Source organism: Propithecus coquereli, unplaced genomic scaffold, assembly GCF_000956105.1.
Source record: "Propithecus coquereli isolate 6110/MARCELLA unplaced genomic scaffold, Pcoq_1.0 Scaffold37, whole genome shotgun sequence".
Classification (NCBI taxonomy): domain Eukaryota; kingdom Metazoa; phylum Chordata; class Mammalia; order Primates; family Indriidae; genus Propithecus; species Propithecus coquereli.
The window spans coordinates 7,327,198-7,349,862 of NW_012149396.1; the positions used below are offsets into that span (position 1 = coordinate 7,327,198).

The 22,665-nt window shown below is 41.3% G+C and overlaps 1 protein-coding gene across 2 annotated transcripts in view; it reads left to right on the forward strand.

Annotated features, from left to right (window-relative positions):
* The window catches only part of NEDD4L (neural precursor cell expressed, developmentally down-regulated 4-like, E3 ubiquitin protein ligase), a 323,400-nt gene that overhangs the window by 199,391 nt on the left and 101,344 nt on the right, over positions 1 to 22,665 (forward strand). The window contains exons 1-2 of one of the 2 annotated variants that reach the window (XM_012651788.1): positions 11,942 to 12,001; positions 12,105 to 12,194. The exons of the other annotated variant lie outside the window; for it this stretch is intronic. The gene's annotated coding sequence lies outside the window, so the exon portion shown is untranslated. Of the gene's footprint in view, positions 1 to 11,941; positions 12,002 to 12,104; positions 12,195 to 22,665 lie in introns of those variants that run through there. 2 annotated transcript variants of the gene reach the window in all.

The window sequence follows — 22,665 nt, forward strand, 5'->3', positions numbered from 1 at the left end:
CTGGGAGGAAATTAATATTATTTAACTCAGCTCTTCCCCCCAGCCCCCACAACAAAAAACAATAAATTAAGTCCAGAAAGGTTGGTGATTTGCCTGCTGTTGCTACCTTTATAAACATAAGTGACACTTCCTTTTACATTCCAGGTACTGTGCAAAGTTCTGGAGATGCAGGTATTAAATAAGACAGACGTGGCCACTGTCTTTGTGGGCTTATGGACTACTATCGTTTGTTTTTATGAATGATGGAGATACTAATGCATAAAATAACTACATATTTTCACAAATATGCCGAAGGAAGTAAACAGAATGCTGGGACAGAGGAAGTATCGGAGAGGCCAACTTGCAGAAGGGTGATGGGGGAGCTTCCCTCTCGGGGGCAGCTGTGAGCTGGGGCCTGACGGATGAGAGGGAGCTGGCGTGGGCGTCCTGCGCTGGGAGAAGAGTTGCACGTGTTGGAGAAACAGAAAGGGTCATGCGAGTGAGTGAGGGGGACAGTGGGCCAAGATAAGAGGAAAGGAAAGCACGGGCCCCTGGACCTTTCACACCATGGAATGCGTCCACTCATCTGACCGTGAGTGACACGGAGGCGCCTTGGTAGAGGTGAAACTCGAACGACCTGGGCTTCTCTGAAGCCCCGGGAAGGAAAGTCGGCATCCACGTGCAGCATCCATGTTTCCCGAGGGAAAACAAAGTCTGGGATCTAGTATCTCTGTCATTGTTCCTCTCGCAAATGCTAGGAGGCCACTTTTTGTTTTCTCTTCAAATATTCTGTGCCATGTGTTTTGCTTCTGCCGAGAGCTTATAGACAAAGTACAGTCAGGGACGTGTGTGAGGACTTAGATTTCTTTATGTCTTTAGAATCCGTCTTCACTTTAGCACAGGAGTTTGGTCTTTTGATTTGTTTGTTCAGTTTTTGAATACCAGTATTTGTGTCTTATGCAGCCAGTTGTGTGATTATTGACAATGTGGTATTGTAGACAGGGCGTTGTGACCACCAGGCAAATGCGCTTACCCGTTCTGTGAGTGCTAAGCTACAAGGTGCTGTGCTTCAGACCAAAAGGTTGTGAGATCTTTGGTGTGGATTTTACGGTCCGGCGTTAAAACTGTAGTGAGAGAGTACGTCAGCATATCCTTCTGAAGTTAAACATGGGAAACCAGTGTGGCAGAGCAAAAATGGCCACAGATTTTTTTTTTTCCCCTCCCTCCCCCATCCAGAGATAGAGTTTGTTTCCCCTCCTGTTGAGTCCGGGCTGGCCCTGTGATTGTAGTGAAGTGATGCTGGGCTTCCTTGTATGCTTAGCCTTTAAAAGGACTGGCGGCAGCTTCCTCTTCTGCCTTGTGGAAGTGCTTGCTTTGGGAATCCCACTACCATGTAAAGGAGCTGAAATGAGCCACGTGGAAATTCCAGCTTTCTAGCTATCCCCACCAAAGTGCCAGACAGATGGGAAAAGCCATCTTGGAGGTTCCAGCCCATCACCATCTGAGCACAGTCAAGTAAGAGACCACTGACCTGCCCGGTAGGTCTGCACACTCTTGAGAGATAACGAATGGCTGCTGTGTTATGCCCCGAAGCTGCGGGGTGGTTTGTTAGTGACAGATAACCAAAAGAGACAGTGTCGTTACAGTCCTGGGGTATTTAAACTTTGCCTGTTCCACGGAGCCTGCTGCTGCAGGTAAGCTCTGTGGAGTGTGGGATGGTGCCGTCCCTGGCCGGCTGTTTTCCTGGAAGCTGGAGGAGGGTAGCCACGCACAGGATGGGCAGACCAAATAGTTCATGGTTACACTTGGCTTAGACAGCTGAGAAACAGCTGCAGTGGCCCAAGTGAGTTGCAAGGGTGGGTGTTTTGTTATCAAGAATAGAATTAGTCAACTGAAGGGAAAAAGATGTGTAGTTTAAGGAAATTCACCATATTCTTAGAAGTTACTGAAAGGGAAGAGTTAGCCTAGGCCTATACCAAGATCCAGTTCTTTGTTAATCTGATTTAATAGGTGGATGATGATGGACTTCTTCCCAGTAATAAATAATGGTTCAGTATAGGATGATGATTGTAATTTTCTTGCCTCTCAAATGTTATGAATTTCAGGGCAGCTATGTGTCCTGTAGGCCTCTTTCACCATAGCACTTGGTAACATGCTTTTTACATAGTAGGTGCTCAGTAAGTGGGTTAAATTTAGTTTCTGTAATAATTTGATTCAGGTAGCATCAGGTAACAGATAACAAGTATCTGTTACAAATCCTACTTGCATACTTTAATGGATTTTTTCCATGTCATGTGGTTGAAGCCACCTACATCTTAGACCCCCGCCCCTCCCCCCCAAAATTGACAAGCATAGAATTTCATACTTCTTGAGTAATTTGGAGAGATACACAGGCCAGGTTATACATCCTAAGGGTGATGGTGTGTGAAGACCTCAGTTTGATCTTGGGTCTTCTTGGAGGGAAGTACAGTCTGGCAGCTGCACCTGCTCCTCCCTTACTCGCCTCCATGTAGTGGGTGCTGCTGCATGCCTCACCTGGTCCCTGACTGACACTTGGGTCAGAGGTATTTTATTTGGAGAAGGATGGAGTGGACAAGGCAGGAAAACTTTAAAAAGCAAGGACTCTCCACCCTGGCGGTGCGTTAGAATGCTCTCTGGGCATTTAAGCAGAACAGCGCTGAGATTGCATTTCCTAGGCAGCTCTGTAGGAGTCCCAGCTTGCATGTCATCTTTTTCATGCTGTATGGCTTAGTGCCTGCGGGAAAAACCAGTTGGTTTAAGTCTTTGGCCTCTTTTGACACTTTTTAATACTAATGTTTTATTAGAGATTCTTTTCAACTTAATAGCAATAAAAAATTAATGCTGGCTTTATGTTTAGATTTCATTTGCAGTTTTTAAAACAGCCTGCTGGAGTGTCGTAACTACATAAAGTACTTGATTTAAGGTCCATTTCTGCCACCGACAGATTCTGTGATGCCTGATCACTTTTCTGAATCCGCTTCCTTATTTGTAAATCGGTAATACTTGCAGTAGAGTTTCTGTAAGGAATCAGTGAGATAACTTTAAGATCTATGTAAATGCTGATGTGTTTTACAAATGTGCTCGATTATAGTTTCATTACTATTAATAATAAAATGCTTCCTAGAGGAAGTTAATAGTCCCCTGGCCCCCAAGACTATATAAGGAGGATTTTAAGCTTAAGCATGGTGTCGCGAACAAAGTGGTCAGTTTGAACTGTGCATGTTGCTGGGCCCTGAGTAGGTAATTGCGAGACCGTGTCGAGTGTCCATGGTTACGAACTTTCATACGGTTGTGCCAAGGCATATTTCGGTGGAGCCGGCCATGTCCTGCTGCTGATCAAACATTTCTGTGTCCAGAGACTCAGTTTTTTCCCTGGGGAGTGTTTATTTCTTAGAGCCAGGCCCCGTGTTGGCTGTGCTACCCTTGACTTTTGGCTGCCAGACACACAGGCGGGTCGGAAGGGAGCCGGCAGGGCAGGTCCCAGAGAGAAGGGCTGCTCAAGAGCGGAAAGCAGACTTGGCCACCGACGGGGATCCTGTTCGCCATGGCTTCTCTGTGGCCACTTTGCGTGGGAGCTTTGTATCCTGTGGGTCCCGGGGGCGGGGGAGGGGCTGAGGAAGCATGAAGAGAAAAGAAAAAAAAATATGCTCTGGTCAAAACATAAGCAACCAATCAAATAGAGGACGGTGATCCCAGGATAATCCCCGAGGCAGCAGAGGAAGGCAGGCTCTAGCCTGCTGGTCGGGAGCTCCGTTCCAGGGGAGCAAAAAAAGGGAAGGAAAAATTTGGGAAGAAAAAAGGGCAAGGTGGGTCAAAAGAACCCGGGAACCCGGCAAAAAAAACGTGGTGAACAAGGGGGGGGCCAAACGGGGAAAACCCAAGGTGGGAACGGTGAAAAACCCCAAGCCCAACCGGGTGGTTGCCAGGTTCGTTGGTTACCTTTCATTCTCCGGCTGGCTAGCTTCTCGGTGGGTATAAATGGGGTCATTAAAACCTGGGGTTTCAAACTTCGCTTCCAAGCCTGCTTCTGAGGTTCTGCAGACATTGACCTAAAATTTATTATTTTTAACCTTTAACACCTATGAAGAGATTATAAATGTAAAGATATAAAATATCACAATAAAACAGCCTGGGTCTGTGTTTTATATTTTGAGAGTCTATATATGCTATTTGAAAGAAAATGTTAGGAATCCATGGGTATAGTCTGCTAGCTTATTTTTAGCTACTTCTGGATTGTTCTAATATCTAAACTGGTTGGACTGGCTAGACTGCGGTCAGAAAACATCAGTGTTTTGTAAGCACCCAGGTGATTCTAATACGGGTGGTCCATGGTCCACTTTGAGAAAACTTAGTCTAAGAATGTGGTCCCCAATCCCCAGGTCACGGACTGGTACTGGGCCACGCAGCAGGAAGTGCTCAGCGGGTGGGTGAGTGAGGGAAGCTTCATCTGTATTTACAGCTGCTCCCCATGGCTGGCTAGCCTCCTATCGCCTGCCTGCCTCCCCTCCACCCAACCATGGAAAAACTATCTTCCATGGGCCGGGCGTGGTGGCCCACGCCTGTAATCCTAGCTCTCTGGGAGGCCGAGGCGGGCGGATTGTTTGAGCTCAGGAGTTCGAAACCAGCCTGAGCAAGAGCGAGACCCCATCTCTACTAAAAATAGAAAGAAATTAATTGGACAACTAAAAATATATAGAAAAAATAGCCGGGCATGGAGGAGCATGCCTGTAGTCCCAGCTACTCGGGAGGCTGAGGCAGGAGGATTGCTTGAGCCCAGGAGTTTGAGGTTGCTGTGAGCAAGAATGATGCCACGGCACTCTAGCCTGGGCAACACAGTGAGACTCTGTCTCAAAAAAAAAAAAAAATTATCTTCCATAAAACCAGTCCCTGGTGCCAAGAGATTGGGGACCTCTAGTCCAAGAGATATTGAATGCCTTATAAAAACTGGCAACTTCTGAAATATTTTCTCCCTGGCTTAGTTATTTTCACTTTTGCCGTTATTGAAAAATTTAAAAGATTCTTTTTTACAATTAAAAAAAAAGTTGAAGCATGTCCATAATCTGGTTAGTTCTTTGATAGAATTAAACCTTGGATAGGCCTAAGAAATCCAGAGTGGCTTTCTTTTCACCGGAAATCTGTGCATTTCATAGTTAACAGTATATGATACAGTCTGTTCTGGATTGTGGGTCTGACCACCACATCCATCCGGTGGCCTGTGCTGCCTCTGGTCTCACCACTGCTGCTGGGGCCAAGCTCTTATCCAGAGTGGGGGTTTCCTACCTGGTTAGGCTCTTTACTACTTCCAGACTAAGCCCCCTAATCCACCTTCCACATTATAGCCCAAAAGTGTGACTTTCTGAACTGCAAATCTTATCCTCCCGTATTCTGCTAAAACCCCCTAGTGGTTCTCATTACCATAGGATAAGTCTACACTTCTCACCTTATCAGCCTCTTGCCTCCACCCGCACCTGCAAACACCTCATGATACAGTGCACTGTCTCTGCTGTCACTCCCCAGGGCCCATCCGTGCAGGGTACCCTCCCTCCTTCCCCTCACACCCTTACTGACAAGCCTTTTGCTGCCCCACTCTGCCCCATTCCTGCCTCCATTGTTGGACCTGCAGACATTTGCGTATCTGTCTTCTGTATCATATCAGTCTCAAACGAGGTTGAAAAGTTTTTGAAGATAGAGACTTTAGGAATGAAGTTGTTCACACAGCTGTGGTATATTTGCCTGCTTTTACTTTAAAAATGCATTAGTTAAGGTGGGAGAGTGCAAGGGGCTATAGGCCCTGTCCTCCGAGAGCTTCCGGTCTAGGGAGAAAGGCAGGTACAGAAAAGACACATGCACGACAGAATGAACTAAATCACGGAGTGGACATTCAAGAGGAAGTCAGAAGCGAATAAAGTTTTGGATTCTCACGATTGAGGATGCCGAGAGGCTGTAGAGAAGAAAGGTGTAAGGGTACTGAAGAACGCACAGGATCTACACGTGCAGAGAAGGATGCTCCCAGCAGGAAGGCTGGAGGTGAGAAAATCTCGGGTGAATTGGCCTGTGTTGGAAATTAGGGACATGGTTGCATAGACAAGAAGTGTCACAGCTAGAGTAGGTCAAAACAGATGTTGTTCCCCAGGCACTGGTATTGGGATTTTTTGTTGGTGCAAGGGTCTGGGGGAGAATCACATCTGTTTGCAAATCATTCGAGAGCTGGGCTTTTCTGCATTAATCTCTTCTTTGTTGCACATGCTGCAAGACAGTTGACACTGCTTGATTTGACAAGAACTTGTTTTGTGGTCTAAACCAGGAGTCAGCGAATTTTTTCTGTAAAGGGCCTTATAGTAAATATTTTAGGTCTCAGTGTCTAATGTACATTCACAACTAAGGATTATTCACTCGCTTGTGAAATATACAGACTCTGAGTGGAGAGAAAGCCACTCTGAACTTTTAGGTTTCTGCTTTAAGCCAGGCTGGGTGTTCTTGCCAGGGCTCTGGCATCTTCCATCCCTGAAGCATGCTCGGCAAAGCATCCAGTGTATGAGCCACCATGTGCTGGTAGGTGCTGTGGGCATCATTTTTAAAGTTAGACAGTGCCTCCAGCTGGCCTTTACTGCGTGCCTGTGTGTGCACTGCGTGACTATCCACCTGTGTCCAGGTATAGTGAAGGGAGGACCAGGGCTGGCCTGGCTGGGAAAGCTCTCTGGACAGGGGCCAAGGGAAAGGAAGTTTGAGCTGGGCTCCAGAGTGAGCAGTTTGATTTCAAAAAAAAAAAAAAAAAAACGGAGAGCCGTTGGGGAGACCAGACATGGCTGGGAGTGAGACGGCACAAGTGAGCACAGGTATCTGGGGTTGGTGAGTTGTAGAGACTTGTCAGTTGTGCAGCTGGTTCGTGGAGCCTTTCCAGGAAGCTACTCATGTGCTTCCACTGGGAAGCTCCAGCAGCTGAGATTGGGGTGGGGGGCGTGTGGTAATGGGGAGTTAGTGAGGGCTGAATCTGAGAAATATGCTCTTTAAATTACTTTAAATGCCTTACTTTTTGCTATGTCTAACCATAGTTAATATGTTTATTGTAGAAAAACTAAGAAGAAAGCCGTTATATCTTACAGTCCATCACTAAGAAATCCATTCACCGCTACCTATTTGAGAGACATTTAAAAGATACACAGTGGAATTTGGCAAAAGATCAATCAAAGAAAATGACCTATTTCATAATTAAGTACTTTCCACTTAGGTGATGCTTCCTCACCTCTACTATATTTTCAGTTTTGTTTTCTTTTTTTTTTTTAATCTGGAAAGGATAACCCCTGTGGAAGTGCTGAGACTGCCGGGAGAATGTTAGTCACCATTATGGACAGCGCAGAATTTTAAAACCCGCTGGAGTAGTAGCCTTTGTGTCTCATTCTGTGCCTTTCTGCCCACTCTTTGGCACAATTTTCATCATGTTTTCTCTAAAGTGCTCCTGCATGGGGGCCTTCTTTAGATTATAAAATCTCTTTTAATCGTTAGATAATTATTCCTCCTCCTAACTCTCCATGCCCACCAAACAATATTAAGAAAAGCAAGGTATCATAAACAAGTCAGTGACAACTTCCACTAACGTTAGGTAAGTTGTTTCAGAGGGGGAAAAAAAACAACTTTTTATTCCTTAGTGCATTACAACTGTTCTGTCGGAACAGTTTTGAAACTGTTAAACGTTTAGTAGTTAAAAGGTTAGTAGAGGTCCCAATTATACAATTCCAACAAAATATCTAAGTGCCTAGTTTGTGCTTGCTTATTTTAATTTGTTTGTTTCATTTCTGGTAACCCGGGAGCATTTTGTAATCTAACTGGTTAAAATGCTGTCCTTAGCTGGTAAATCTAGTTCTTCCACCTCAGAGGAGAGACAGGAAGGAGCTCTTTCTAGAAAGGAGGATTGAACTACTTCCCCTGCTCTTATACATCACACTTATCTATCTGATTTTACGACACCACTGAAATTTATACACTAAGAAAGTTAAATGAATGTAATAATTGCAAAAAAAAAAAAAAACTTGCAAAATCAGCGATTGAAACTAAATAAAAAGAAAGTACATTTTGGATCAATCTAGCTGATCTAAAATTTAAAATGTGCAGCCATTAAATGGATGAATAAATGAAAAATGAATTTTGCTTCGTATAGCTTCTCTCAATGACCTGACCATACTCGGGCTTGACCTACAGAGCTCTCTCGTTACAAGAATTTTGATACCCCAGTCGAGTTTTAGTGCTCTCAGTGGGCAGAGTATAACATAGATTGGCATAACATTCTGCATGTAGTTCTGGTACTTTATATGAGCTCATGAAATGAACTTCTCTTCCCTCATAATATATAAAAAAAGAGAAACCCAAGGAAATATAGAGAACACAAATTCAAAGTGGGAAATTCCGTCTGTATCAGTCGAGGGTCGGCTGGGTTGTGCTGCATAACAGAAAAACCACATGTTAATGGATTAGGCCACAAAGATTTTTTGTTTTTTTTTTCCCCCCTGTTCTTGGTACATGCACAGCATGTGTCAGCAGGAGAGCTGTGCTGACTGTGGTCACGGACAGTCCTCAGGATGATGGGGGCTTATCCCAGCGGACTTCCACCATCACTGCTGTAGGGGAGTTGCACACTGCTCTACAGGTTCTATCTGGGAGTGACACACATCACTGCCACCCCATTGCATTCGCCAAAGCCAGTCACGTGGCCATACCACTTCAGATTGGTGAAGTACATTTTTACCATTGCCCAGAGGAGGAGATATGGAATATTTGAGAACAGCCCTAATGAGCAACACCACCCCATTATCCACCTTAATGATCACAAGGCTCTGGGCCATCAGAAATCCTTCCTCTTCAAAAGACCACGGGGTAAGTCCCCCAGCCAACTGCGGAGGCTACACACCATACCCTTGACTTGTGAGAAATCCCTGTTGAGAAGGTAACTTACCTGGCCGACTCACTGTTACTCACTGCTACAGATTGTGTTCCCCCAAAAAGATATGAAGTCCTAACTACAAGTACCTCAGAATGTGACCTTATTTGGATATAGGGTCTTTGCAGAGCCTTGCAGATGTGGTCAAGTTAAGACGAGGTCATTAAGGTGGATCCTAATCCAGTATAACTGGTATCTTTGTAAAAAGGAAAATTTGGACTCAGACATGCATATAGGAAGAATGTCATGTGAAGGTGAAGGCAGAGATTAGAGTGATGCTTCTACAAGTCAAGGAACACCAGAGTGCCAGCAGAACAGCAGAAGCTAGGAAAGGCTTGGAATACTTTCCTCAAAAGGAACCAGCCCTTGCCAGCAACTTGATCTTGGACTTGTAGGCTTCGGAACTGTGACATAGTCAATTTCTGTGGTTAAAGCTACTCAGTTTGTGGTACTTTTGTTAAGGGAGTCTGAGCAAACTAATATGCTAATCAAAACACTTTTTATCATTTGCCCTGGGCCTGGCAAGCAGATCCACGGGGAAAATCGAAGCAAGAGACCCCTTGGGAAAGTTGGGTGAATCCTGACCAGGGTGATGTCTAATGCCGATTGCACTGCAATTAATTTTTTTCTTTTCCTAGAAGTAGCTTTTAGCAAGTTTTTCTCATGTCACAGCTCTAGAAGTGAAGAGTAAAATGTGTTAGTGGAAATTCAGTATTAGCAAGTAGAGGAGTGAGGGACTGTGCTAGCAAAATGAATAATCCATTTTTATTGTGGTGTTGCCGGTAGTTATCAAAATAGGTGTTTTTGTGGAATAAAAAGCTTTAGGACTAGGAGTTGCTTTTGTCAGTGGTGGGAGGGAGAATTGTAGGGGTAGAAAGCTGGTAGCTTCTGTTAGTGTTTTGTTGCATGTGGCAATGCCCAGCCTTACAGACAATCTGATTGTATATCATCTTGGTCTTTTCAGTAAAGGTGGTTTATCAAATACTTAACTTTGTTTCTTTGAAAAGCTTTTTAGATAATCGAAGTTTACACACTAAAGCATTTTGTTAAACCGTATGCCTGAATATCTTGTTGGAATGTAATCCTATTTTGATGCTATAGCCATACAGAATGGTGCCATGGATATTGTTGGGAGTTGTGTCCTTGATCCTACAAGGTTGTGTGGGAAGTAGGCGGTTGGCCCCGCTGCTGGTTGGGTCTAGGTAGTGATGCCCCGGGCCAGCTTCTGTCCCGTGTGTGGTTCTCCTGGGGCATTCTTGGGACTTGTTCTCTTCCTGTACATCCAACACGTGTGTCTTAAAATTCTGAGTAGATGCTTCAAGCAAAGGGTTTCTTAATTGATCACTGCTAGAGAAGGAGATGCTAGATGGTCCAGACTATATGCTTTTTCCCCAAACGAGATGCTTCCCCTACTACTGCTAGTAAGGCCTAAAATGTGTGTGTCTGCACATCACATGGATCTAGTGCTTGAGGTCAAGAACTAGTGAGTAGTGAAGTGGTTTATGTTCCTAGTAAGTGGACCCATCCTGCAAGTCCCCGAGAAGCTAACTCACTGATGAGATGTTGAATACAGGTGTGTTTTGAAGCAAGCACAATCCATATGAATCTAATGTATTCTTGATATCCTTTAATCCCTAGTTTTGATGTGCGGTAAAATTTAAAATTTCAAAGTTGTAGAATTTTTATTCAAGTCCACTCATGTTCTAATGCTGTCTTGGCCTTTTTTAGTAAGGATTTATATTTATTTACGTATTTTAACTGGGTCTTTTTAAAAGACAAAGGTAACTAATATCTGGTTATGTTTGCATAATCATCGTAGTAAATGTTTTTGTTAAAGTTAGTATATTCTGTATTTCTTATGGATAGATATGTGAGCTATCCTAAAGTCCTGTCCTGCCCAAACTGCTGTTGAGATCCTTGTCCAAATTGACCAAGTACTTTAGACTTTCTTTATAACCACGTAGGAGGGAATATATAGCAAGAATACCTTTTTGAAAAATTTTTCTGATCCAGAGGTGAAATAGATGCTAAAAATTGGTTCATCTTTTGCTAAAGAGTTGGTAATAACAGAAATTGAACTCTGGAAAAGACGATTGTAGGCAAACATATAATTATCCTGCATATGAAACTTAATTGCAAAATCTCTCTCAGTTGCAATGCTGCGCAAGTGACTTCGAGGTTCAGTTTGAGGTTCGAAGTGGCAAAATGATAGCTGAAAGAATCAGTGAGCCATTTCTTTGTAATTTTGGATCATCTTTTATTGTTTCTCTTGATAGCTAAAATGAAAATTGTTTTACAAATTGGTCTGTGACTAAGTAGTTTGCAACACAAAAACTCAGCCTAAGGACCGATGAGGCCTTTCTCAGTCTACCACTGACTTAATCAGGGAATTGTAACGCGGTTGCTCAGGGTCAGGGAAAGTAAAAAACAAAACTTAGATCAGAGATTCTGAAATCTGTTTGCTTCGAGAAATAAAGAATTTGCTCTTCTTAAATTGTTGCAGCATTTCCTTAGGATATTGTAGTTTGGAATTCAATATTTAAAGAGTCCTCCCATGTGTTGATTACTGACCCTGCAAAATCATCTTCTTTGCTTAGAGGGAACTTGGGTTATCGCCCCTGGCTTCGCCTCCTCTGAGTACATCAAGGCTGCGCTTCTGTTTTTCCTATCTCTAGAGGATTCTTAGGGGAATTTTTTTCTGTTGTTTAAGTAGGTAACCACTTGGGTGTATCCTTGCATTTCTGTTTTTTCTTGGTTTGTTCCCATGATATCACCAACCAGTAGAGCCAGCTCCCACTTTCTAAGGTGTGCTACTAAGTAGCACTGTGCACGTGCAGGTGAACCATTTTACCGCTGTGATCACGACCGTGGCATCAGTGTTAGAGCTGAGGGGGTCGTCGTCTCCTCTAGGTGCTTATTCAAGGAAATGTGACTTTGTTCCTGAAGTTTTTCTTCCTATAAAAATCCTCATTTTACTTTTATTTTGTTTAGCAACGTGGCAAGGAAAGCAAAATACGAAACTTAAGCCACTGGAAAGACTGACTCTTTTGGACACAGTGGATTCTAGCTGTGAGTGACACATGGTGTATTTCATGTAGAAGAAGTCATTAGCAATTTACCGCTAGGTTAAATTAAATAAGTATTTTAAACATCCTTGTTTCCATGTGTCTAGCTCTGCTGGTGTCTGTGTTGGGGAATTTAAGTTGGAGAAGTGGCCCCTGAGCTCAAGAAACATTAACATACACGCTGTTTGGAAAGATAAGTATGTCTTAGTTTTTAGAATTCTATTTAGAATTCTATCGGAACTAAGGGTGTCTACTCTTGTGTCGAAAAACAACATGTGAGCTGTGCTGAAAAAACAATACATAAAGGTATATCTTATAAATATTTTGCCTTAATGAGAGTGACTATTGCTCTCAAATCTAGTCTCAACTCTCTTGCTTACTTAAATACAGGAAAAAAAAGTATAAAAACCCAATAAATAGTATAGTAAACAACCAGTGATTTCCGTATAGTTATCCTGACAGCTATAATTTGGATTTTGGGATTTGTACTGATTAATCATCATTTTCCCTTTCAGTCTGTGAAAGTTTTCCTTAAGATCTGGTGAGATCTGGCTCTTTAAATCTCCTTAATCTTGCTATGATCACATCATTGTTTTAAGACATGGCAGAGTCATTTTGGTGAACTCCCAGGTTTCTCTCTTCTGGCTAAAAATACGTTTCTCTTTTCATATTTCATCACACATTTTGAAAAAAAATAACTGTATATAGAAAGGGTATTTGTGAAGATACCTAGTCATTTTCTGGGTTCTATGTGTGTTCTTTCTTGCTTTTTCTTTGTATTATTTTCACTCATTTGTTCAGAATTAGGTCACGTGCCACCTAGTATTATGTATTGAAGGTGAGAGACAATAAATAAATGTTGACGGAATGGATGTATTCAGTATGCCCTACAGTACTTAACAGAAAAGCCCAACCCTTACTCTTATTTGTCAACTCCAGGGAAAATGGCCTTTTGTATTTCAAAATTTTTGTGAATGTCTAAGCTTTGCCATGTTATAGGAATTAATGTAAGTCGTTCCTGTTGTTTTGATTTGTTTTCAGGAAGGTCAGGGCTTGAGCTCCTCAGCTAGTGGTGTTCGCTATTCTAAGTTGTCTTTTAGGTGTATTTGGGAAATAGATAAAAATCCACCATCCAAAATTTACATCCTTTATCTTCTAGATTTTTCTTCCTTTGGGTTATTTCCCATGCCCACAATCAGGCCTTTCCCTGAGATCAGGCTCCGGTATTACTCAGTTCAGACAGAAAGAAATGGAAAATAGAGATTATCTAAAAAATCTGTAGGATGAAGGGTCAGTTCTCATTCACTCATACTGGATGTTTCTAACTTTTTCTTGGAGAAATGCTCACTCTTAGAACAGATATTGAAATCTGTTCTTTTCCAAATGCTGGTTCTTTCTAAGACTCAAACACTTTTAATCAAACTATTTTATGGAAGCAGAATACTGAAAAAATTAAAAGTAAATACTAGATGAACTATATAGTCAGTTGTTTTCCTTGTTTTCCAACTCTTTACAAATCTTATTCAAAAATGTATTCGATAAGCTGTTATCTTGCTTGCACAATAAATAGAACATTCTCCATTAAGGTGTGGTGTGCTCTCCTAGGAAAAGAATTTAACTTCTTTTCTAAGTAGCTATACACAATTCTCATACATCAAGTTTTTAACTATTTATACACATTCTAACCCAAACAATGTCATTTATAGACAGACACATGGATATATTTAAGTCTAGGATGGTAAAGAATATAAATGTTATTAACACCAAAATATAGCCAACTCTGAATTATGCTAATGTACGTATAAAATGAGCACTACAAGCATTTACTGAATATTTACCTGTGGAAGTACAGTGCTGCATTCCATAGATTAAAAACTGATGCCACCCCAGTCTTCAGAGTTTCAGCAAAGTTATCATACCAGTAAAGGTGCCAAAAGATGTTAATTTGACATCTATAAAAATTTACTGCCCTTTTCTGAAAGATGAGTCATATAAAGTATTTTTAAGTACTTTATAGAAAAATACCATGTTCTTTTCAAATCTAGTAACTTGTTTGTTTGCTTTTCATTTAGACGTAAACTTCGGTCATTGGATGTTTTACATATGAAGGCATCCTATGAAAACAAGTTATACTTATCTAGTCTTCACTCTTTGTCATGTTGATAAAATGGCCCTTACCAGAAAACAAACTGTTTTATTATGTATAAGAGTAAGTCGCAATAGACTTAGGGTTTCATAAAGGTAGTGATAATCCCAGCAGCTTGGAATGTCAAATTGAGGGCTGATCAGAGCTTGGATAAGCAATTGAATCTTAAACACCACTAAACCCTATGCTGGATGTTGGAATTGCAGTGATGAAGATGACCTCATCCTGACCCTGGAGGTGATCTTCTTGCACATAATCTGCATTTGGAAATTCTCATGATTTGAGGGTCATCTATGGTCGCCAGTAGAGATTTTCCCAGAAGGCCAAGGATGTATGGGAACATGTGATTGTTCTTTGACCATAATTACATAACTTTTTTATTTGCCCAGAATGAACGACTGCAGGCTAACATTTACACAGAAGGGATTTAGTGTGCTTACTGTGCTGATAATATTTGAGAAGCTAGGAGAGCTATTTTAAAACACATCTTTCTTTAACTTTTTTGCTGGACTCTTAGAGTTTGACATTGTTCAGGTTTAACTTTGTCCTCATTTAACTTTATCCTGTACAAATGCTAAGGAGCTTAATAAAGGTCCGTGTGATCAAAAAGGCAGCTCTCAACCCAGCATGAAATTCCAGTCTCATTCATTTCTGTTTGCCCACTGCCAAGGAATTCAGACAACTGCATGCTTGACTTACAGACAAATAGAGGACAAAGTGTTGTTCAGTAATTGTGTTTAAAATATGAAGCTGACATAGGTTTCTATAAAATGAATCCACAAGAACAAAGAGGAATATGCTGTTTCTCTTCTAGTACCAGCTTCCTGCTTGTGGAGACCACAGAGTGGAATTGTGGTGGGTACCCTAGAGAAGACCAGCAGGCTGCAAGGTGACATGGGCCTTCATGATCATGAGTTCACGACTATCCCATAAGACATTTCTGAACAACATGGTATTAGACAAAGTAATTAAGTTCTGACTATATAGCAGAATCTAAACCCTTGTTCATACTGCCTTCATGTCCTCAGATATCTAAAAATCTTTAATACATGGTCTTACAGAGGTTTCATGGTACATACTTCCATTTACTTCCTTATGCATCATATGTTTTGTCAAAAAGAAAACATAAAACTTGATAAACAATTGAATCATTGTGTTGGGGTTTTAATTCAGGTCAATGACCTTTTGTAAATTGCACATGCCTGGGTGTTTTGCTTGGAAGAACAGTGATCCAGCAAAGAGCAGAGCTCATTTGCTTTTTCTAGCAGAGGGTGGGACAGATTCTCTTAGAACTGTTAAACAGATAAGAAAAAAAACAATGAGGATCATCATGTGCGTAGTTCATACTCCAGATTCACATACAGTTGAGCACAATCTTGGATAATACAAGGAAATAAGCTTTAAAGCCAAATTGTAATAGAACTTTGCTAATTCAGGCCTGACTAATTTGCCCACCCGGCAGTTCTCACTGAAATCTTACCATTCCTCTACTAACTTTCAGAAAAATTTAATAGTAGGCTGTGGAGAAGGTTCATGTTACTTCTTATTTCAAAGTATCATAAATAAGAGAGTGCCAGATATATCCATCAAACCATGAAGAGACAGAAAACATGTGCTGAACAGCCAGATTCTATTTTTTTTTCCTTATTTTTAATTGTGGTATGTTTTTGTGTATGCATCAAAGAGAAAAATGAATAACTGAGTCATCGCCTAGTTTAAGAAGACCTATTATAAAATTTGTTGTTGTAAAATAAAATCGTAAAAGGAATAAACTGTGGAAATAAATACCAGACAGTTTATGTAAGATTTTTAAACAAGATGTGAGGTAGACTCTGACACGATTTGGTAGTAGTTTTATGACAGACTTTTGTTCTGTATGGGGAAAAAAAGTGAGTGATTTTATAGCTTAATGTGTTGCCCACTAAGAGTTTTGGTTTCCTATTTGCAAAATGAAAGAGAGAGACATTTTGATTATCGACTTCATTTCCAAAACCCTGTGATAGATGCTGACCAAGTAACAGTGCCATTGAGGTTTTGGGGGGCGGGTATTGTTTGTTTAATATTGAGGTGCTAGTCAAAATGTGTTTTGAATCTTGAACATTCACTATGTAACGTTCTCTGTGGTATGGATAAATATCACAAACTTGCTTCCAAAAAGCTAAGAGGTTCAGATAACTAATGGTTTGTATTCTCTCTAATTAGAAAATAAAGTATGAGATAAACAAGGTATTACAGTTATACCATGTTCTCAGTGTAGATTTAACTTACTTTCTTGCACCTCACACCCGGAGGCATAAATGTAAACATACAAAGAGAAAGAGATGAGTTTAAATACAGGTGTAAGGTTTAAGTGATTGATAATTTATTTAGAGAATTTAGACATTTCTGCTGCAGTACCACTACATTACTCTGGGTATTCATTTAACTGTATCATTTGTGAGAATGAATGAGTCCGTGATCTAGGATGGTGCAGTGATGAGAGTGCTAGATCACTTGTGAATATATTCACAAGTAAATCTGGTAACTAACTGCTAATGTTAACAAATGTTTATCCTCTGTGTATAAATTAGCTTAGATTCAAGGTTTTGCTCTGATGACCTAACTCTCAGTTGCATCTCCAAGGGCTTGTTGAGTGCAGGGGCTGCAGGGCTGAGTGGGAGGGAGCAAGCAGCTGTTTGCCTCAGGAATTGCAGATAACCCTGGGTGCTGCTGGGTCGTTTCCTTGGGGTATATCGCCTGGACGTGATGGGGGAAAAAACGGCTGAGAAGCAATGAGCCAAAGCATTCTGTTTATTGACTTCTTAATATGTTCATTACTAGAATCTGCTTTTGAAAGTGCTTTCGAAATAAGGTTATAAACAGAAGTGTGTCTTGCACACAGCCTGCAAAGAGCATGCTTCCCTAGGTGTAAGATGAGTCAGCTACACAGGCCGAGAGGCCCATTCCTGCAGCTACAGTAGCTGCTGATGCTGAGAGCAACTGAACCAGGAGCAGCTTTTAGTAATTAGGAGAAGGAAGCCTCCACTTGACACCTCATCACCACCGAGTATTTATTGAGTGTCTTTAGTGCCCAAGGCAGGAGAATGTCTTCTGTGGAGTCTACATATTTTAGGGTTACCAGAGTTATAAAATCCCTGGAAATCTATATGTGCCGAGTGTTAATATCTATGCGGCTGTTTCCAAGTTTCAAATTCTGCCTTAAACTAACTTTATTACACTCATGAATTGGAGTCTTACCCCCAGCATTATATACCATGAATACAAATTAATTGAATTGACTTTCAGGAACTTCATTTCTTACCCATCAAGTTCCCAGATAACAAAAGTGGCATGTTTAATATCCATCTGTTTGCATGATTAAAACAAAAATATCCATGACCACCAACTATTCAATGATCGGACAGGTATTTTATTACAAATGTATGCCATTATTATAATTCCTAGATGGGCATTAGGCTTTTGATGTTCAGAGTCTGTTACATTCTTGGCACAAAGCAGGCACTAAATAAGTATTTGTTGGATGAAGGAACAAAGAAAGAGACAAAGAAATGACTAATGCCCCAGTCATTTATCCTATGGTTTAGTAAACAGGAAGTTCAACAGGGAAGTACAACGACCAGATTTCTTTCGCTAATCTTACTAGCCCAAAATATTTGTTGTAAAAATAGATCTACGTTCATTGTTTGACCTGGACAATCCAAAATAGATCCCAACCCATTGTTTGACCGGACTTCATAAATGCAAGATGAAATGGATTACGCTTTCTGTCATCTGCGTGATGCTATTGCTGACGACATCCCTCTCTTGGCAAATGTGAAACAATGACCGGCATGAAGGCCTGCAGATTACTCCAGACGTATATAAACAACAGCAGCCAGGCCCAGAACTGGTGGAGCATCTAAAAATAGATAGGTGATCCCTTATCTTGTTGCATATGAAAATAGTGTTTATGTGAAGTGGTATTATTAGAAATGACGTGTGAGAAAAGAATCCCTGCAATGTCTCCTACCATTTAGTGAGAAAATGTATTATGCCTGTGTGACTTTGAAGCAAAGGATTATTATGGCTGGAAGGTGGGCCGAAATTTTAGTCAGTTTCTCTTTCGTGAAAGGAAACTGTTTATGCAGACATACAACTTTCTGTCGCGTGGAGACCCGTCCTCTGCTCACAGAGTTGGCCCCCTGTTTTTCCTGCAGCTGTCCACTGAGAAACCCACTGGTGATGGTCGTTGAAAAAGCTGTCAGGTGTATTAGGAGTCCCTGAAGTCTTACAGTAGATTACCACACCGAAGATCTACTTCTCACTTGCGCTACATACCAGTGTAGGTCAGCAGGCGTTAGGGTCCACGCAGGCGCAGAGACCCAGGCCTCCAGAAGTTTGCCCAGGAGCTTTTTGTAGCCTCCACTCCCCTCTCCTCTGAGTGCCTCCGCCCAAACGGGTAATGTGGCTTTGCCTGACCGCAGGGCGGCTGGAAAGTATGGTCTTCTCTGTGCCTAGAGAGGGGAGAGAACCGAAAATTGAGTGGTATTTTTAATATTAAAATCAGGGTGTGGTGCAATGAATCTAGCACTGAAGGTTCAGTTTTAAATGGGACTAGTACAATTTGTCTAATTCCATGTCAGTTGGCTATTTTCTGAGCCCTGAGAATAACTAATTCTTGCACCCACGTGCTGGCTCACGTGAATGCATTGTTGCCTCTGGTACAATCTTTGCTTAGGAAAGAGCCCTAATTTTTATGGATACAGTGAACATCTGCCAGCAACTGGTCCTGGCCAGGATAAAATGTGTTTAATTTTCCCCTTCCCTCCTCTTCTTACAGCCACACCCATCCCAAACACTTAGGCTTATTTCGAAAGAAGCAACCCGAGTTATCTTTTGGAGATAGCCAATTTAAGAAGCTAGAAATTGGCTGAGTGTGGCGGTGTACTTGCTCTTCCTGTAGTCCCAGCTGCTTGGGCGGACAAGGTGAGAGGATCACTTGAGCCCAGGAGTTCAAGACCAGCCTGGGTGACATAGCAAGACCTTGTTTCTGTCTGGCCATTAATTACCTGTAACCCTCAAGTGGGAAGAGTCAACATGAAAGAACATAGCTCGGGGGGTCCATGAGACTCAGTTTACATCCCTGAAGGACAGAGTGAGAACTTGAGCCCACAGCTGTTGGGTACTTTCCAAGGTTACAAACAAGAGGGACTTTGACTGTAAAAGCACACAGAAAATTAAGCCATATGTTCCTTCTCAGTTCCAAGTGGCTGCCAGGACTTCTCGGATGAACTGACCCTGAGTGATTTTCTTGAACCTTATTGTCTGTTCTCGCTGATGCCTCTGTGGCTTTCTGTCTCCCTCCCAGTGGAGCCCAGATGCCCCGGGACCACTGGGCAGAACTCTCTGCTGGCTCTGCCTGGGAGAGGTCCCCCTTCCCACCGCCTTCTTACGCTGCTGCCTCATTTCTCAGCCTCGCCCTGGGCTGCCCCTGCTTGGGTTATGCTCTCACTCCTCTACTCTGCCATAGTATTTTATTTTTGCCTTGGTCGTGGCTGATATTACACTCTGTCTTGCATTTGTAGATAGTTCTATGTATGGCCCCTTGTACATCCTTTTGTGTAAGCTCCTGTGAGGCCAGGGATTGTTTTGTTTTTTCATCCCCTTATGGTCTAGTAGTATAATGCTTTACATGTGATTAAATTCTCATTAAATCTTGAGTGAATGAGTTCACTGTATGTTTCTTTTTAGTACAAATAAGTATAATATATGGAATGTAAACTCCCTGATGTTGATATTCTTTAGATGCTTAGTAAATGTCCTTAATAAATGAATGCCTGTTAAATGGAATTCAGTCTAGAAGGTAACATCTTTTGATCTATAAAATATTTATCTTAAAGGCAACATAAATAGACAACCAGGTAGTTTTTTGTTCTCTTTTATGAGTTTAGCTTACTGAGAGCCCAAAATATATTAACCTTTGGGCTAGGATGTATCTAAACTATTATTTTTCTCTCAAATCATTTTCCTGGGTTTTATCATATCCACCTGGTAACATCCAGGAAGGTAAGATGAGTGATTCAGAGAAACTTGTCAAACAGTACAAGAAAAATTGTACTTAACCAGAGCAAAATCGATTGGCGACTGCCTGTGCCATGCATCGATTTGTTTTTTCAGGTGGGGGGATAATCGTGTCCTTAAACTCTTCATTAATTGTTGCATCATGTTTCTTAATAAAATTATATTATGAAGCTGATGAGAAATGGCTGTGTTCCTGGGAAAACTAGTGCCAGTGTAGTTAGTATACAAGTGTAGCTGGTTTTTAATTTAAACAACAAATTTTACCTTTTACAATAGTAATAAATTCCCTTTTGGAATAGCAAGAAGACATCAGTTGCATATAGAGTAATTATTTTGTGCTTTGATTTCGTTAAAACGTGCAGTAATTTTAATAATCTAGGTTGTATACAACAAAACTCAAGTATACATCAGCTGTGTTCTGTGATCATGTAATAATAAACTGCTTTTTACTTATGCTGTTGTTTATTTAAAGTTTTAATTAACACAACCTAGCCATTGCAAAGCATCTTATCACCTTTGACTAATATATTTTCTGATGTATAATAATGGGTTCTCCTAAGTTTTTTGTTTTATAAGATCTCCTGTTGACTCTGAGTAAGGGAATGTTGATACTAGGTTTTTCACATACCATTTGCCATCAGTGCCATGAACGCCCATTTTGCTCTAACCTTCATACCACCCTGCACGTTAGCCCATAGGAAATCTGATAACGAAACAACACCGTGGAAACGTGCACCACCCTTTCTGCTTGCTGCTTTCTCCCAAAATAGACCAAAGAATTCCCCTTTCCATCACTTTCCGAGAATATTTTTTCACTTAATTTAGATAACGAAGATAAATGAGAAGGTTTTCATAGTCCATGGTGGGATTTCTTATTAAGACTATTGAATTTGGTTCAGCATTAACTAATTTTGGTACGCATGTTTTTTTCGAAATAAGTTGCATCTGGGGTGGGGTGGGGGAACACTTTAAATGAATGGCTCCAAATTCGATGTCTTATTTTTTAACCAAGCAGCTGTTCCCAGAGATTTCTTAGGAAGTGGCTAAATAAAAATGTGGCAGCTCTGAAAATGAACAGAAACCATTGCTCTTTCAGAAATTAGCAGCTGCAAATATGTGATTTCTGTGCCACAAGTACTTGTTTTTCTGTGATATTCTCATTGTTATACGTTTGGTTAGACTCCCAGACTAGGTTGATTTTTTTTTTTCCTCCCCTCTTTCATTTTTTGAGCTCATAGGTAAAAACAGTTGAAGTGATTTTCACATTGTGTATTTGTGTTCTGTTTCTAATGGCCTCCATTATTTAGGCTGTATAAAACAACAATATAACACAGCAGCCACAACAAAGCCTTCAATATTTGGATGGCCAGTGGAGTCTCTTTTATTTTTTTTTAAATAGACTTTTTTTTTTGGAACAGTTTTAGGTTCATTCACAGCAAAAATTGAGCAGAAGAGACAGGGATTTCCATATACCCCCTTCTCCCACACGTGCAGCCCATGTTGTCACCATCCTGCACTTGCGTTGTGGATTTGTTACAACTGGTGAACCTACACTGACATATCATCATCACCCAAAGTTCAAAGTTTACATTTGGTTCCTTCTTGGTGTTGTACATCCTGTGGGTTTGGGCAAATGTATAAGGACATGTATCCACCATTATAGTATCACGCGGAATCATTTCACTGCCCTAGAAGTCCTCTGCATTCTACCTGTTTGTCTCTTCCTCCCCCCCTCAACCCCTGGTAGCCTCATTTTACTGTCTCCATAATTTTGCCTTTTCCAGAAAGTCAAATAGTTGAAATCATGCCATGTGGAGCCTTTTCGGGTTGGCTTCTTTCACTTGGCAATATGCATTTAAGTTTCCTCCATTTCTTTTCATGTCTTGGTGGCTCATTTCTTTTTAGTGCTGCATCATTTTCCATTGCCTGGACGAACCACACCCTATTTAACCATTCACCTTCTGACGGACAGCTGGCTTCCAAGTTTTGGCAACTACAAACAAAGCTCCTGTGAGCTTTAAAAAAAAAGTTCAAATGAAAGTTGAATACTGCAATATTTAGAATATCTCAGTTGATCGAGTAGCCTCAGAAAGCACAGTTTAAGAGCTCAGAGGGGCGCTGAGAGGTGTAGAGTGCCGCAGGTGTGTGGTATCATGAAGAAAGGTGATGGTGGCAGACTCCTGTATGGGGAGCCGTACAGTAACCCTCAGCTGTTCTGGACACTCAGCGCCGGCAAATAAAAGTGGGGGAGGATTTTTGAAAGGAAATTCCTGGCAGATAATAGAGATTCTCTTCAGCATCCTTCAGGTTTTACAGGGGGGAAAACAGTTGTTTTAAACAGACTTGAAGGAGTTTAGTTTGGTGCAGGGGTGGGGAACCTGAGGCCTTAAGGCCACATGTGGACTTCCGGGTCCTTAAGTGTGGCCTTTTGACTGAATCCAGATTTTACAGAACAGATCTTT